Genomic DNA, 15,004 nt, shown 5'->3' with positions numbered 1-15,004 from the left:
ATGTACTAAATTTCAGTTATACAAGATAAATAAATTCTAGAGATTCTGGTGTACAATGCTGTGCCTGATAACAGTACTGTATTTTATACTTAAAAACTTGTTAAGAGACAACTCTCGGCATGCCGTGAACTTGATGGCCGAGCCTCTGGAGCAGCATCTAGCTCTGCTGCCCTCCCCGTCTCGTCCCCACCGCTGCACCTGCCACGCGAACCATGGAGGAGACACCACCCCCCCTCCCAGGCTGCAGCAAGCTGCACCTGAAGAAGCTGACCCTGGGGATCACCCACATTTTAGAATCTTCCCCAGGTGTGGTAGAGGTGGCTATCATAGAGAAACCCCCGCTGAACATCGTGTGATTTCTTCATGGGCACAACAAGATAACTGTGTGCTACCTGAGGATGTGAAGAATTTTTACCTGATGACCAATGGCTTCCCCATGACACGGAGTGTGAAGCTGGATGATGGGGCATCCATGGCAGCACGGCCATTGAGAGCATCTCAGCACTGAGTCAACTCAACCAGTCTTCCATGTGTTCACTTCCTAAGGCACCAACTCCAGCAGACCTGGAAGACGATGCACTTGAAGCCTGGGAGAACCAGCCAGAGAAGTCTCACTTTGGTTCTTGCAGCGTGATGTGTGAGCATGGGAAGGGGGAGGTTTGCCTTGTCTACAAAAGAGGGAAACCAGTGTTAGCACAGGACACTGAGATCTGTTCCTGGGCAGAGCATTATCCTGGCATTTTCTCACGGGCGCCTTCACCGCTTACAGTCACCTGCTCATCAGGCAGCTGGGCCTGTTGCAGTGGCAGTACGCCTTCACCAGCTATGGCATTAGCCCACAGGCCAAGCAGTGGTTCAACATGTATAAACCCATCACCTACAACACAGACCTATTTGCAGAAAAGAACAGCTCCTTCATGAACAAGCTGGATCCCAGCAAACTGTTCAAGAGCAAGAACAAGACCTTAATCCCCAGAAAGGGGCAGTGCAGACTGCAGGTGGTCAGAAAGGGCCTCCTCCTCTAAATCCTCATCTAGCCCTGGAAACCCTGTCTGGATATGAGCACCCCTACCTCCCTGCCAGTCCCTCAGCAATGATTTCCACGCACAGATGGCTGAAGTCTCAGATTATGAGTGGCACCATAGGCCTCTTCCCATCTGAGTGAGCCAAATCCTAGGCTTTCTACTTCCACTGGCATTAGCCAGGAGTTCAAAGGCATACTCAGGTCTCCCCCAGAGTCTTTTTCTCATCTCTTGCTTCTGAAAGCTGTGGAGAGTTTCAGAACTTGTTTGTTAAACAGAACTTGTTTGTTAAGACTTTTCCTCTCTTTCTACCTACGACCCTCTACACCTGTCATCTGTGATTAGAGAAATACCCTGAAGAAACCACTGATTTTGACCCATGAGGCATTAGAACTGTGCTGTTCAATTGGTAATCACTAGCCACAGGTGGATGTTTAAGCTATATTAAAAATTCAATTCCTCAATTGCATAAGCCACACTGTGAGTATTCATGTGGCTAGAAGCTTCTGGATTCAACAACAGAGATAATGGAACATTTCCATCATCACAGAAAGTTTTGTTGAGCAGCACTGCATTAGAGTATTTTCATGCTGCCTATACTCAAATCAGTTCCTTTTTATTAGAAAATGTGGATACATTAATTTGGTGGGTCATAATACTCCATTAAAATGCTTGAAGATACAGTTGTATGTGTTCTTTTTATTTTTCCTAATTCTCACTCTGGTCCTTTTTAGTTTCCTATAAAAGTTTGTTGTTTCCAGTTAAAAAAAAAAAAAAAGCCAAAAACCTGTTAAGAGGTTCTATCTTATGGTGTAGTCTTACTGTAATTTTAAAAAGGGTGTGACTCTGGAATCATTTTTTCAGCATCTGGTTCATAAATGCAAGTATTGTATCAGTGAGAAACCAGAGTTCTTCCTCTTCTGTGTGGGTTACTGTTTTCTAAGGAATCTCCCTCCCTTTTTTTTCCTTTCTTTTCTTTTCTTTTTTTTTTTTTTTAAATACATGGTGTCACAGGCAACACTTTCCTGGAAATAGATGAACAGAAAGTGGGAGCAGGGTTGGGCTAGGGTTCCAACTGAATCCTAAAATTAAAAACCACTTGAGTAACAGAATATGATCCAGACCTTTCGATTCTATCCTGTGTCAGAGAAATTTGGATGAGGAATATTACCGCAAGAAAGCATAACTGCATTTATCCCAGGGAATTGGATAGAATCTTCCATATATACCTTACTTCTGGCTGTAACTGTAGCTCTGAGAGAAGAATAAATTAATAAGCAAGAGAGAACGGAAGCAAGTGTCATTTACCTCTCAGACATTTACAAAACAGCAGGTGAAGCTATTTTCTCAGTTGAAAAATAATCTGAGAAATTCCACATATTCAAAACAATTTCAAATATTCAAGATAAAATCAATGAAACAAGATCCCAGACATAAAACATAACTGTCTTTTAAAACTACAAATTAAAGTTGCATACATCCAAGTGGGGGAAAATATTACCCATTATGTAACGACATTCAGGCTTACCTTGGATTTCTGTTTTCTCTTCAGCAATAAATGCCAGAAGTCAGCATGGTGTCAAGTAATGGAGTTAGCAATGATAAGAATTTATTGTGGGTTCACTATGTGTCGGACACAGTTTATCCACAGCAAAGTCCCTATTGGTAAGAACTAGTGTTATCTCTCTTTAAAAAGTGAGGGAATTGAGGCTCAGGGGAATTACAATTATTATCTGAGGCTAGACTGTATGAAGTGATTGACACAGGAATTATAGCTGGGACCTCAGGATTTATAGCAGAACCATTGTAATGTGCTGTGTTCCTTCTTCTATAATGCAGGATGAAATAATTTTAATATTTACATAAGGAAAAGCTAAAGGCAAGATGTTTTAAAGCATGCATAAATTCAGAAGAAAACATTCTCTACTTACCTAACTCAAAAAGAAAACAAAGATAAGAATATAAGAATAAGAAATGTGGAATACAAAATAATTGGTTGGGATAATTTAAAACAGTTATGCAAAAAGGACATATTGTATAAAATCTATGAATTGAAGAGTAATACTCTGCATCTAAAACCCTAGCTTATTTTAATGCAAATCAGAAAGTATGGGAGGTGTGTTTCCACATTAAATAAAGCAAGCTAAAATTTTTGTCTTAGAGGAACTTTGATAAAATTATACTAATCTTGAAATCTGGTAGAGAATTACATTCAAGTAAAGAGATATATTTTCACAGAATGCAGAATATTACTGAAAATTTCAGAAGAGCTTATTTAAATATAAAGGATTTCATTATAGCAATAAGTCATAGAGTAATAGATCAATAAATGATATTAATTTTAGCATCTATTGATATCTCAAGTAATCTATTACACTTATGAATCTTATGACAATGGTCAAAAGATGGAAATTTCAATCAGCTTTGTTGTAGTACCATTAGAATGTTTGCCAGTAATGGTTTGAGGCATATTTATTGCACAGAAAAGAACGATAAACATGGCAGTGATAAATCACACAACCAGAAAGAGAAAACAATAAATAAAAATAATGTACAAACACCTCATACTCTGATATGTGTCATTAGTAGCAAGAGAGTATCAGTAATCATTTTTGGTTACTAACTATCAACATTCTCTTTATTAGCATGTTGTGTGCTATGTGATAACCATGGTCTAATGTAAAGTCTGAATCACTTGGTCAGTTGTGATTAAAACTGAAAAAAATGAATAAACCTCTTATTTCATTATAAAATGAAAATTGTACAGAATTCATAAGTACTTTCTCAGTGTATTTTGCCTGAGAACAAAGAAATAGAAGAGATTCAGATTATAGTGCTATGCATTTCTATTGTTATGCTTTGGAGTTAACAAAGGCAATTTTATTATTATGATTCCAAGGGTGTTTCTTGCTGTCACTTACATATGTGATTCAGGAAACAGCATAACATATATTACCTTTTTCACGAAGGAAATGGAAGATATTCATTAGTTCTGGTTAAACAGTCCAATCCTTCCTGTCAAAGTGCCAAGACAAGGTCTCTTAGATTCATGGTAACAAATCCTATAACAAAGGAAATCTGAAAGGTAATTAAGAAGGCCTAAGGAGCAATTGGATCTTATCTAAGAACCTCAAAAAGTGACATGGCACATAATACTAAGGAAACAGCAGAACCAATCAATTTGTCAGTCTTTCCCTTCTGTCTTGTTCTGCTTTTTGTTTTGTGAGTGGAAGAACAGCTGTGGAGAGAGCATTGTGTGCCCATCATTATGCCACTTAACATTCTAATTCCCTTAAGATTGATTTACTTCCACCCGGGACATTCATTTTCTGTCTCAAACACCCCTACGTACGTAAGCAGCCAAGTATATACAACCTTATCTATTTGCACTTTTGATAATATGAGTGTTTAGCTTTGTCCTTTGAAATCTGCCCTCTACAGAACACAACTTCTTTTTCCACTTCGAGAAGCTAGAGTCTACATCTCAACTGTGTAGCTATTGTTTAATGCAAACTCTTTCAATGCACGAATGTTGAATATTTTCAGTTACAGAAAGATAATTTAAACAATCAAATGCTTTGCCAAAAACACGTCATTTGTTTTTAATAGTCTCTTATTTGCATATCATCAAAATCATTTCATATTATAAAGCATCAGCTTAATGTACTGAAACCCCACAAGGTAAAATAAAAGGCCTTAAAGAAAAGAATAAAATATTGATCAGCTTATAATTTGTTTCTTGATCTACTTTTGTGGATACACCTGCCAAGAGACAGATGTGAAATGATTCTAGAACAGTAACACAGAACAACATAAACTGGTAATTAACTTTAATGTATGGCGAAAGTATAAACTTAAATATGATTTCCATTTGAGTTATAAGGTGTTAGTATGAACTATGACCTCTATAAAAAAGTAATTATTCTGGAAAATTATGTATGTTCCGATGTGAAGAATTTTCCATTACCTAGTTGTTAAGGATTTCTACCCTTCCTTGAGCTTCCTTCTACTGTTGAGTTAATGAAACAAAATTTTATTCAGAGCCTGTCTTATACAATATACTCAGGAGGCAAGTAGTAGGAGACAATGCTTAGTTGGAGACTCATTTTCTACACTCAAAAGGCTCCAAAGTAGGATCTGCATTTAGTCTGGGCAGTCAGTGGCTTCAGCCAAAGAGTGGCATGTGTTATTTCCCTATGTTGCCTCTTTTGAAGTCTGCTCAGTCTTTTACAGACCAAACTACCACACATTCCATCTTCTCTTTCCATCATCAGTTCTTCCAGCGGCAGAGCCCTGCTTCGTGTTCCCTTTCTTTTAAGGGACTTCTCCAGGACGTAACTAGTTGGTCTGAACAGAAACGAGTGACTTAGATTAAATGATAAAGGCTTAAAGAAATTTGCTTTTAAGATCTAATTATTTTACTATAGTTATTTTACTAAAATACAATTTTTATTGAATGCTTTGTATATATGAGGATCTAGTCTACATACTAGAGGTTCAATGAAAGCTAAGACACGCTGTCGGTGAGTTGATCCCACCTCTGGGTTATCTCAGAGAGAAACTAATCTTCAAAAGAATAGCGGGTCTCAAATTCAATGTAACAGAGTCAGATAATAGACTCGCATTTTGTCCTAATAAAATCATGTGCACTTCATTATGTCCAAGTGGAGTTTAGCTTATAAGCTTTATACTATGTGTAATTAAATATCAAATTAATTTTTCGTATCTGATGTTTATTTGCTGATTTAGCTATGTTAACATACCATGATGTTTTATTTTTATTTGTTCCTCACAGAAATCCTGGGTATCTTTTTAAAAGTTCACTTTGGGGATGATTCACATGCAAAACTCGATGAAGCAGCATATTCTTTGCCACATTTGTCTTCTTAATTATGGAGGGAACTGTTCCTTATAACAATTCTGAATGGTTAGTATTAATGTGAGTATGGCTTTCCAAAGCAGTGTCTCTTGACAGGTTATCACTCACTTAGCTTGATTTGCATTATCAACAACTAAGAGGACTTGGAAGGCCAGCAGAGTATGGCTAATATATCATGAGCTTGATTTACAAAAATTTCCACAGGCAAGTCTGTTTGCTGGACATCAAATTAGGAACATGGGTAAGATGTAATTTACAATTGCTTTCAGGCAATGTAGAGATAAAATACTTAATTATTTATTAATGAAGTCCTAATTAATCTTCTGAAATGCTTTTGTGTGGATGAAAACAAGGTTTTATCTTAAAAGGCAAAATATCAAATAATTAGCAATATAAAAATTGTGCTCTCTTACAGATTCACATGTGCTTCTGATGTCCTCAATCTATGTACTAATGCTGACATCTAATGCATGAATTATATTATCTGCTTCAGTAACAAGATTTATTTAGAATTTAGTAATAAGGATATAGGTTGTATGACCAATTATTTAAAAGTAATTCTTAGGCCTCCATTATATATATATATATATATATATATATATATATATATATATATATATATATCTGCTTTACAAAATACACACATAATTCATTTTACATAAATTTTAATTTATGTTACATAAATTTATTTTACATAAATTTTAATTAAGATTGGTCACATATGTTTTAGTTAAACATGACAATAGATAAATTTCTGCTATCATTTCATTTTTCTTTTTTTTTTAAGATTTTATTTATTTATTTGATAGAGAGAGATCACAGATAGGCAGAAAGGAACGCAGAGAGAGAGAGAGGGAGAAGCAGGCTCCCCGCCACACAGAGAGCCCGATGTGGGGCTCGATGTGGGGCTCGATCCCAGGACCCCGAGATCATGACCTGAGCCAAAGGCAGAGGCTTAACCCACTGAGCCATCCAGGTGCCCCTCTGGTATCATTTCTTAAATAATGGTATTTATTATGCAGTCAAATGCTCTTCCCCTGAGCTATACCCCCCAATAATGGTATTTATTATGGAAAAATATCAAAATAGATTGATATATGATTACTGAGAAAAAATATTATCATAAATATTACATAACTTCTTTGAGTTTTTAAAACTTCCTTAATTTAATGAATGAATAGGAGACCAAATATTAAAATATCAAATGCTTAATTAAGATCTATCTTTTCAGTTGCATTTTTATACATGAATAATGAAGTAGCAGAAAGAAATATTAAAAAAACAATCCCATTTACAATTGCACCAAAAAGAATAAAACATCTAGGAGTAAACTTAACCATGGAAGTGGAAGGTCTGCACTCTGAAAACTACAAAGCATTGATGAAAAGAAGTTAAAGATGACACAAATAGATGAAAACACATTCCATACTCATGGATTGGAAGAACCAATATTGTTAAAATGGCAATATTATCCAAAGCAATCTACAGATTCAATACAATGCCCATCAAAATGCCAACAACATTTTTCACAGAATTGGAACAATCCTAAAATTTGTATGGAATGATAAAAGACCCCAAATAGCCAATGCAATGTTGAAAAAGAAAAACAAAACTGGAAGCATGACAATCCCAGACTTCAAGTTATATTACAAAGCAATAGTGATCAAAACAGTTTAACACTAACACAGAAAACAGATACACAAAGCAATGGAACAGAATAGAGAGTTGAGGAATAAACCCATATAATCATAATCAATTAATCTACAACAAATGAGGCAAAAATTATATAGTGGGAGAAAGACAGTATCTTCAACAAATAGTGTGAGGAAGTCTAAAGAATGAAATTGGAACTACTTTTTTATAACAAACAAAAAAATAAATTCAAAATGGATTAAATACCAAATTTGAGATCTGAAATCATACAGTTCCTAGAAGAAAATATTGGCAGTTATTTTTTTGACATAGAAACATTTTTTTAGATGTCTCTTCTGGCAAGGAAAACAAAAGCAAAATTAAACTGTTGGAACTATACCAAAATAAAAAACACAGTGAGGGAAACCATCAACAAAACAAAAAGGAAACCTACTGAATGGGAGAAGATTATTTGCAAATGATATATCTGATATGGGGTTAATATCCAAAATATATAAGGAACTTGTACAAATCGACACTAAGCCAACCAAATAATCTAACTTAAAAATGGGCAGAGAAATTGAATAGACATTATTTCAAAGAAGATACATTACCAAAAGACACATGAAAAGATGTTAAACATGATTAATCATTATCATGTGAACCAAAACACCAATAAGATATTACTTTACATCAGTCAGAATGGCTAAAACAAAAACACAGGAAATAAAAAGTGTTGGTGAGGATGTGGAGGAAAAAGAGCCTCATACACTGTTGGTGGGAAATTAGTACAGCGGCTGTGGAAAATAGTACAGAGATTCCACAAAAAATTAATAAAATGGCCAAATGATTCAGTAATTCCACAAGTTGGTATTTATCCAAAGAAAAAGAAAAGACTAATTGGAAAAGATATATGTAACCCCTCTGTTTACTGTAGCATTATTTATAATAACTGAGATACAGAAGCAACCCAAGTGTACACTGGTAGATGAATGGGTAAAGATGTGATATTAAAAAAAAAAATATATATATATATATGGATATTACTCACCATAAAAAAAAGAAATCTTGCCATTTGCAACAACATGGATAGACCTAATTTCACTTATGAAATAAGTCACTCAGAGAAAAACAAATACCATATACTTTCACTTATGTTAAAAAAACCAAACGAAAAAAAAATTTTTTAAAGAAAAAAAGAAAGAAAGAAAGAAACCAAACAAACAAAGGAAAAAAGAAAAGAAAAGAAAAGAAAACAAAAACCAGAATCAAATACAGAGAATAAATTGGTGGCTGCCAGAGGGGAGGTGAGTGGGGGATGGGTGAAACAGAAAAAGGGGATTGAGACTACACTTATAATGAACACTGACTGAGAGATGTACTGAATTGCTGAATCACTATATTGTATACCTGAAACTAATATAACACTGTATGTACATTATACTCAGAAAAAAAAAAAAACACAAAACTTTCCAAAATACTCCTTTTAGAAGGTCAGCTTAAATTTTATCATATAAAAAGATGACAAAATTTTACAGATGGGGAAGCAAGTTGAATAAACTTGCCCCAGATGACAAGCTAAACAGGTGGCAGATTAAGATTTGCAACCATGATGCCCAGTTCTCTTCATTCAAGCAAATAAAGTTCTGCTTTTCTAAGAACCTTGTACAGGTCCCTCAGGCTTTCCAAGACCTTACCTTCTTTGTCTAAAGAGCCAAGTAGCTTAACTAGATATTCTTTCAGGTCCATTTCATAACCTAAAAGTGTATTTCTATGTTTCTAAAGAATGTGCTGCTTTTAGCGTCTCCGTCCTTCAGGTGTTTATTACTTGAAGGTGGGAAGAGATGACTCTTGAAATAAATTTTAAAAATACAGTGAAATGTTATATTGTAATTTCAAAAAGAGTTCAAAAAGGAAATATTGAAGTAACCTCAATACCCAGAGAGAAACTCATGTAGCAGATGGAGCTCGCTCATGACCTTAAAGAAATGGAAGGGTGTGGAGAGACAAAAGGGAGTCCAGGAAGAATTTCCTTGCGGTGCTGTGGTAGGGACAGTGAAAGGTGAGGCAAGGTATCAAAGGAAGACAACAGAATCTGCTGAAGATAAAGAGGTCGATGTCATGGTACTTGACAACATGCACAACTAAACTATCTGTTTATATGTTACAGGATAAAAGTAACTAACTCTCTTCCCCGAACTTCTCTCTAGAAGTGATTGCAGCTAAGTGAAAGAAGAGCTGATCATTACAAAGTGGCATAGGCTGGGCTCCTGGGCTCAGCATTATTTTATGTCTTTGTTTACTGTCCCCATTTCTTTCCATCAGTGGTCAAAATAAGGAAGCAAAAATCGAATTAAGTTGTCAGATCAATTGCCTTTTCCTTCTTCAAGTCAATAGAAGTTCGAGAGAAGAAAAAAAAAAAGGAGTATTTCAGAGCAGCATCCGCACAGAACATGTGCATATCTGAGTACATAAAATGAAAATTTAAACAATGATCACAGTTTACTAAATGCTTCAAACATATTACTGCATTTAGTTCTCACAGCACTCTATCATTGGTACCATATATATTCCTACTTTGCAATACAGGGAAATAAGTCTTAGGGAGGGTAAGTAATTTTCCTGCTATTCCACAATGAAGAGGATTGACCTAAGAATCAAAACTAAGCAATCTGTCTCCTAAAACTGCATTTCATTGTTTTATGTTCCTTCAAAGGAATAAAAAAATACAAAGTCTGGTTTCCTCCTCAACTATTAATGTTAATATTTTTAAGGAAAAAAAATCACATATACTGAAAATATATACATATCTTAACTGTACCATTCCATGAATTGCAACAAATTTTTAAATCCTTGCAACCAAAATCATCATAAAGATATGGAACATTTTCATCCCTTAGTAAGTTCCCACATGCCTGTGGAACTTCCTATTTCTATCATTGTAGGTTAATTTTTTCCATTAATAAAATGGAATTGTCAGTATATAAACTTTTGTGGCTAGATTTTTTAGTCAATAAAATGTTTTTAATATTTAACCATGGTGCTATGTGCAATGGTAGCTCATTCCACCCCTCCCTTTTTTTTTGCTGTGTAGTGCAGTATTCCATTGTTGGAATTCACCACAGTTTGATTCAATTTCTTGAAACTGTATATTTACTGCTTCTGGTTATAGCTATTAATAATAAAGCTGCTATCTTTGCATGAATTTTATGTAATATGTCTTTCATTAAGAACACTTCATAAATTAGGAATATATATTATTTGTCTTTAAGAAATCTGTCTTAGGTAAATTGCCAATTTTGAAATTATGTAAATTAATGGCTACAATTATTCACACTGGTAATTATTATTTTGTGCTTACTTGAAATAAATGTGTAAAACATATAAATATATAAATATACAAAACAAATGTATAAAACATAAAGTTCCATTCCTTACCATTATGAGGACCCGATAACATTTTCTAATCTCATTGTATTTCAGATTCCTCACTTGTAAAATGAGAAGAGTAACACTTTTATGTGTGGGGGTTTGAAGATGAGTGGGAACAAAACACAGAAGAGGTTAGAGTAGGTAGGGCCTGTCATATAGCCTGAGCTGCATGGATTTTAGATATGCCAACTATGGTAGCTCTTGATTCTGAAAAACTTAATGCAGAACATTGTTGTCAGTGATGAATATATATATTTTTATGCTCACTAGGATGAACAAACTGCTTAAAATTTTCTCTAAAAAAATTACAACAATGTCTTGGAATTTTATTTGAAAGAAGTAAGAAAGAAGAAGAAAAAAGGTCTTGTGGTGTAGCTAGGGGGTGGAGAAGGTGGTAACATAATGAGGTAGTACAAGGCACAACTATCTAACTGCTTAAAGATGATTGAACTAGGTGATCAGTTGACCAGGAAATCTTACCTTCCCAGTAGAAGTTCTTAACCTCATTAAATTTCATCAGAAAACCAGTTATGTCCACAAAAGGCTGAATTATATGATGCAAAAATCTTCTGAACCAAGGGGGTTTAAGGCATTTTTTTCCCCTCCAGTTCCAGTGAAGAAACATCTGTTTAATTGTGTTTCTGTAAGACAATTATTAATTGGATTTGCTGCTTATTTGATTGCTTTTAAAATTCCATATAGATGTTGAAAATCAACCACAGGCTAATTTATACAATAAACAATTACTGGTAATATCATATGCACATCAATATGATTTCTTTAAATACATTTCTTACTTTAGGGAAAAGTGTCCAAACAAAATCCCATTGTGATTCAGTTTTTATGTGGATATTTCATTTAGTCTTTGCACTTGGAATTTTGTATTTTGAATGTTTGAATTTACTTGCCTTGTTTTTTTTTTTTTTTTTTTCCCCTCTCCCTACTCCCCTCTCTCTTTGTAAGTAAAAGAGCATTATTTAACACACATAAACCTCCTGGTTTGGTTCTCACATAAGTGATGCATACAAACTAAGATAAGAGAATTAATTTTTGTTAGGAGAATTCCTAAAAATAAGAAATCAGAGCTATGTTTTTGATTACTTCTATCTTCCCAAAATAATGTTTACTTACCCTATTATCTTCTGTGTTTAGAGGACAGAGATTAAGCATTCATTCAATGTTTCCACTCTGGGTTTTTCCACGTGTCCATTCATGTAAGGTAACATTCCTAGAACTGGGAGCAAATTAAGCCACAGAGTAAATACTGAACAAAAATTCTGGTTCTGATGGGACATTATAGGCCACATATATGTGAAGGGATGATCCTATTCCATAGTAGTAGCTTGTCATATTCAATAAAAATGGAATATATCTATGGTTGTCACATTCCCCAAAAACTTTTAAAAAATTATATCCAGGTACAAAGGAAAATTAATTCTTGTTGAAGCTATAAACACAATATTTCAGTGAAGAGAAAATAAACCAGTTAATAATAATATGTATCTTCAAATAGTATCTGTACTATTTATGTGGAGAATAAAGCCATTATTTTTACACAATAATTTTAGACCCTGACAGAGACATTACCTAGGAATATGTTTAATTGTTTTCAAATATAATGTGGTTGAAAATAGTAAAATTTAACATAGTGTCTTTTTATCAAGATGGTTATGATTTTTCTAAGCTTGATCCAAGAAGTAAGACACTCTTCTGAATTCCAATCATTACCAGCCTCATGCTTCAGCTCTCCTGAGAGCCATTTGCTTGTGTTAGCAATTTTTCACTTTAAAACTTATTATAAGATAATTTCCTTCCTATGATCCCACTCAGGGACATCTGTGTATTTCCTTGTTCTAGTGGACTACAACAATGTTGGGATTATTCTGAGGAATCTAATCCTTTACTTCCTAAAGGTGCATCATTTGAGATCCAGGTATTATTTCTTAAGTGGATTCTGAAGTACCTGTTTCAAAATAAACTAATTTTAAAAAGGAATTTTAAACAGCCAATAGATGAAGTACTTTATGTTATTGAATCCTCAGCATGGTTTTTTGAGAAAGAGTGTTCATTCTAGGCTGCTTAAGTATACCTCAAGAAAAGAGTGGGCTAAAGATAAAGTAAAATAGGGAACAAAGAGAGATGGACTTTATTAAGCATTAGAAAATAGAATGTTGGAAATAGTGACAAGAATACTCATATATATATAAATAAGTATAAATAAAATTTCCCTCGGGTTTTCACCCAGGCACACATAAAAAGTTTTGCTTTGTTGGCTTTGGATGAGCAGAGCAATGAACTTCTCTAAGTCATGGTTTTCTAATCAAAATATTTCTAGACACCCTGGATCTTTCAGTTGCATGTGTCATTGTCATGTCAGCTTACTCTGGAAGCATCTTCTCCAAAATCATCCTCTGCATAGAAATCATAGACTTACTTCAGGAGGCCAATCTCTGGCCTATAGCTTAGAGAAGGAGATTTCATATAAATGCTAAGACTGAATATGTCAGATTAATTTATGTCAGCTTTTAAAAATCAAAATTTAGGGGAGATGAATCTCTTGGGACTATAGTTTATAACTACATCTGCTTATAATAAGAAGATTATTAGAGTTAGGTGATGATTCAAGGAATAGAAGAATATGCTAAAAATAGTTACAGAGATTTTTCCGTAATTTTCAGCAAAAGAGACCTCAGATATTCTAGGATGCAATCTGATATTTTCAGATGCAAAATCAATTTGACTTCACAAACTAATGATATTCACAAGGCTACTACATATTTGTGTCACATAAATATAAGTAATGTAAAGAGTTCTGGTTTTACACTATACCTATTAAAAATGTATTTTTTTTATGTGCTACATTTATGAGGGTATTTCTTTCAGGAGTAGAAAAGTGCTAAATATAGATCCTCAGATTTCACCTGTGTGATAATTAGAAGGGTTCTATATTCTGAATTCTGGCTTTGTACCCACTTTTTTTTTTTTTTTTTAACCAGGCACAGTAGAGCACACAACATGATATAATCATTGGCTTTGTTACAGTTTCATGGCTGGGACCGATTCACTATACCTAATTCTACTTTCCACAGATTAGCTATGGCTATGGCTGTTTGAATTCTTGCCAAACTCCAGTAAGACCAATCTCAAGATGAAAAAAACAAAAACCATATACTTCCATGAGAAAATGCCATGGTAATCTTGTCATTTCATTCTCCTCCAACATTATACAACCAGCATCAATTTACACTGGGCACTCTGCCTTGGCAAAGATAGTTGCTTTGGAAGGACCTTTTTAGCTTCTCTCTGTGAGCTCCTGAATTTAGGTCATGCCATAAATTATTACTCTGTGGTACAGGCTTTACTAGTTATTTGGAGACCAAATGTAACAGTTGGGCCCCTAGCACATATCTGGGCTCATACATCAACTATGAGAACGTTGCAGTATAATATCCTAAGACCCAGAGTGGCTTTGTTTGAACCCACTTGGAAATGAAAAGTCCTAGAGAATTAAGTAGGTTGGCTTTGGCCCTTCATCTCTGTAATATAAGCAGAGTTGAGACTATCATACTAATTTCAATCATAGCCAGTCTAAAAAGAATATACAGTGCTTACCACCCCATAACTATTGTAAGGTATATGTTTAATTAAATATTGACATTTTATAAATAATTACTATGAATATTAATACATGTATTTACTATATGTTGAACTCTGTGCAAGGCTTTACAACTATGTAATTTCTAATTGACTCTACTGTGATGGTTAAATTTATGCATCCTCCTCACTGGGCATGGGTGTCCCGATATTTGATTAAACAGTATTCTGGGTATTTAACGTCTAGATGGAGTAGAGTGGATTTCCATCTGTAAGGTGTGGGGCTCATTCAGTCAGTTGAAGGGCTGAATAAAGCAAAGATTTAGAACCCTCAAGTATAGAGGGAACTCCTCATACCTGACTACCTTCTAGCTAGGGCATCTTTTTTTGTTTTTTCTTTCTTCCCTTAAGACTCAAACTGAAACACCAGCTCTTCCTGAATCTC

General features: G+C 34.5%; 1 pseudogene; it reads left to right on the top strand.

The window, feature by feature from the left end:
* Positions 1-212: 212 nt before the first annotated feature.
* LOC131999421 (tubulin polyglutamylase complex subunit 2-like) lies at positions 213-1,165 on the top strand (annotated as a pseudogene).
* Positions 1,166-15,004: the final 13,839 nt, after the last annotated feature.

This window comes from Mustela nigripes, chromosome 13 (genome assembly GCF_022355385.1).
Source record: "Mustela nigripes isolate SB6536 chromosome 13, MUSNIG.SB6536, whole genome shotgun sequence".
Lineage (NCBI taxonomy): Eukaryota > Metazoa > Chordata > Mammalia > Carnivora > Mustelidae > Mustela > Mustela nigripes.
The sequence above is the reverse complement of the archived record's forward strand: the minus strand, read 5'-3'. Positions and strand labels throughout refer to the sequence as shown.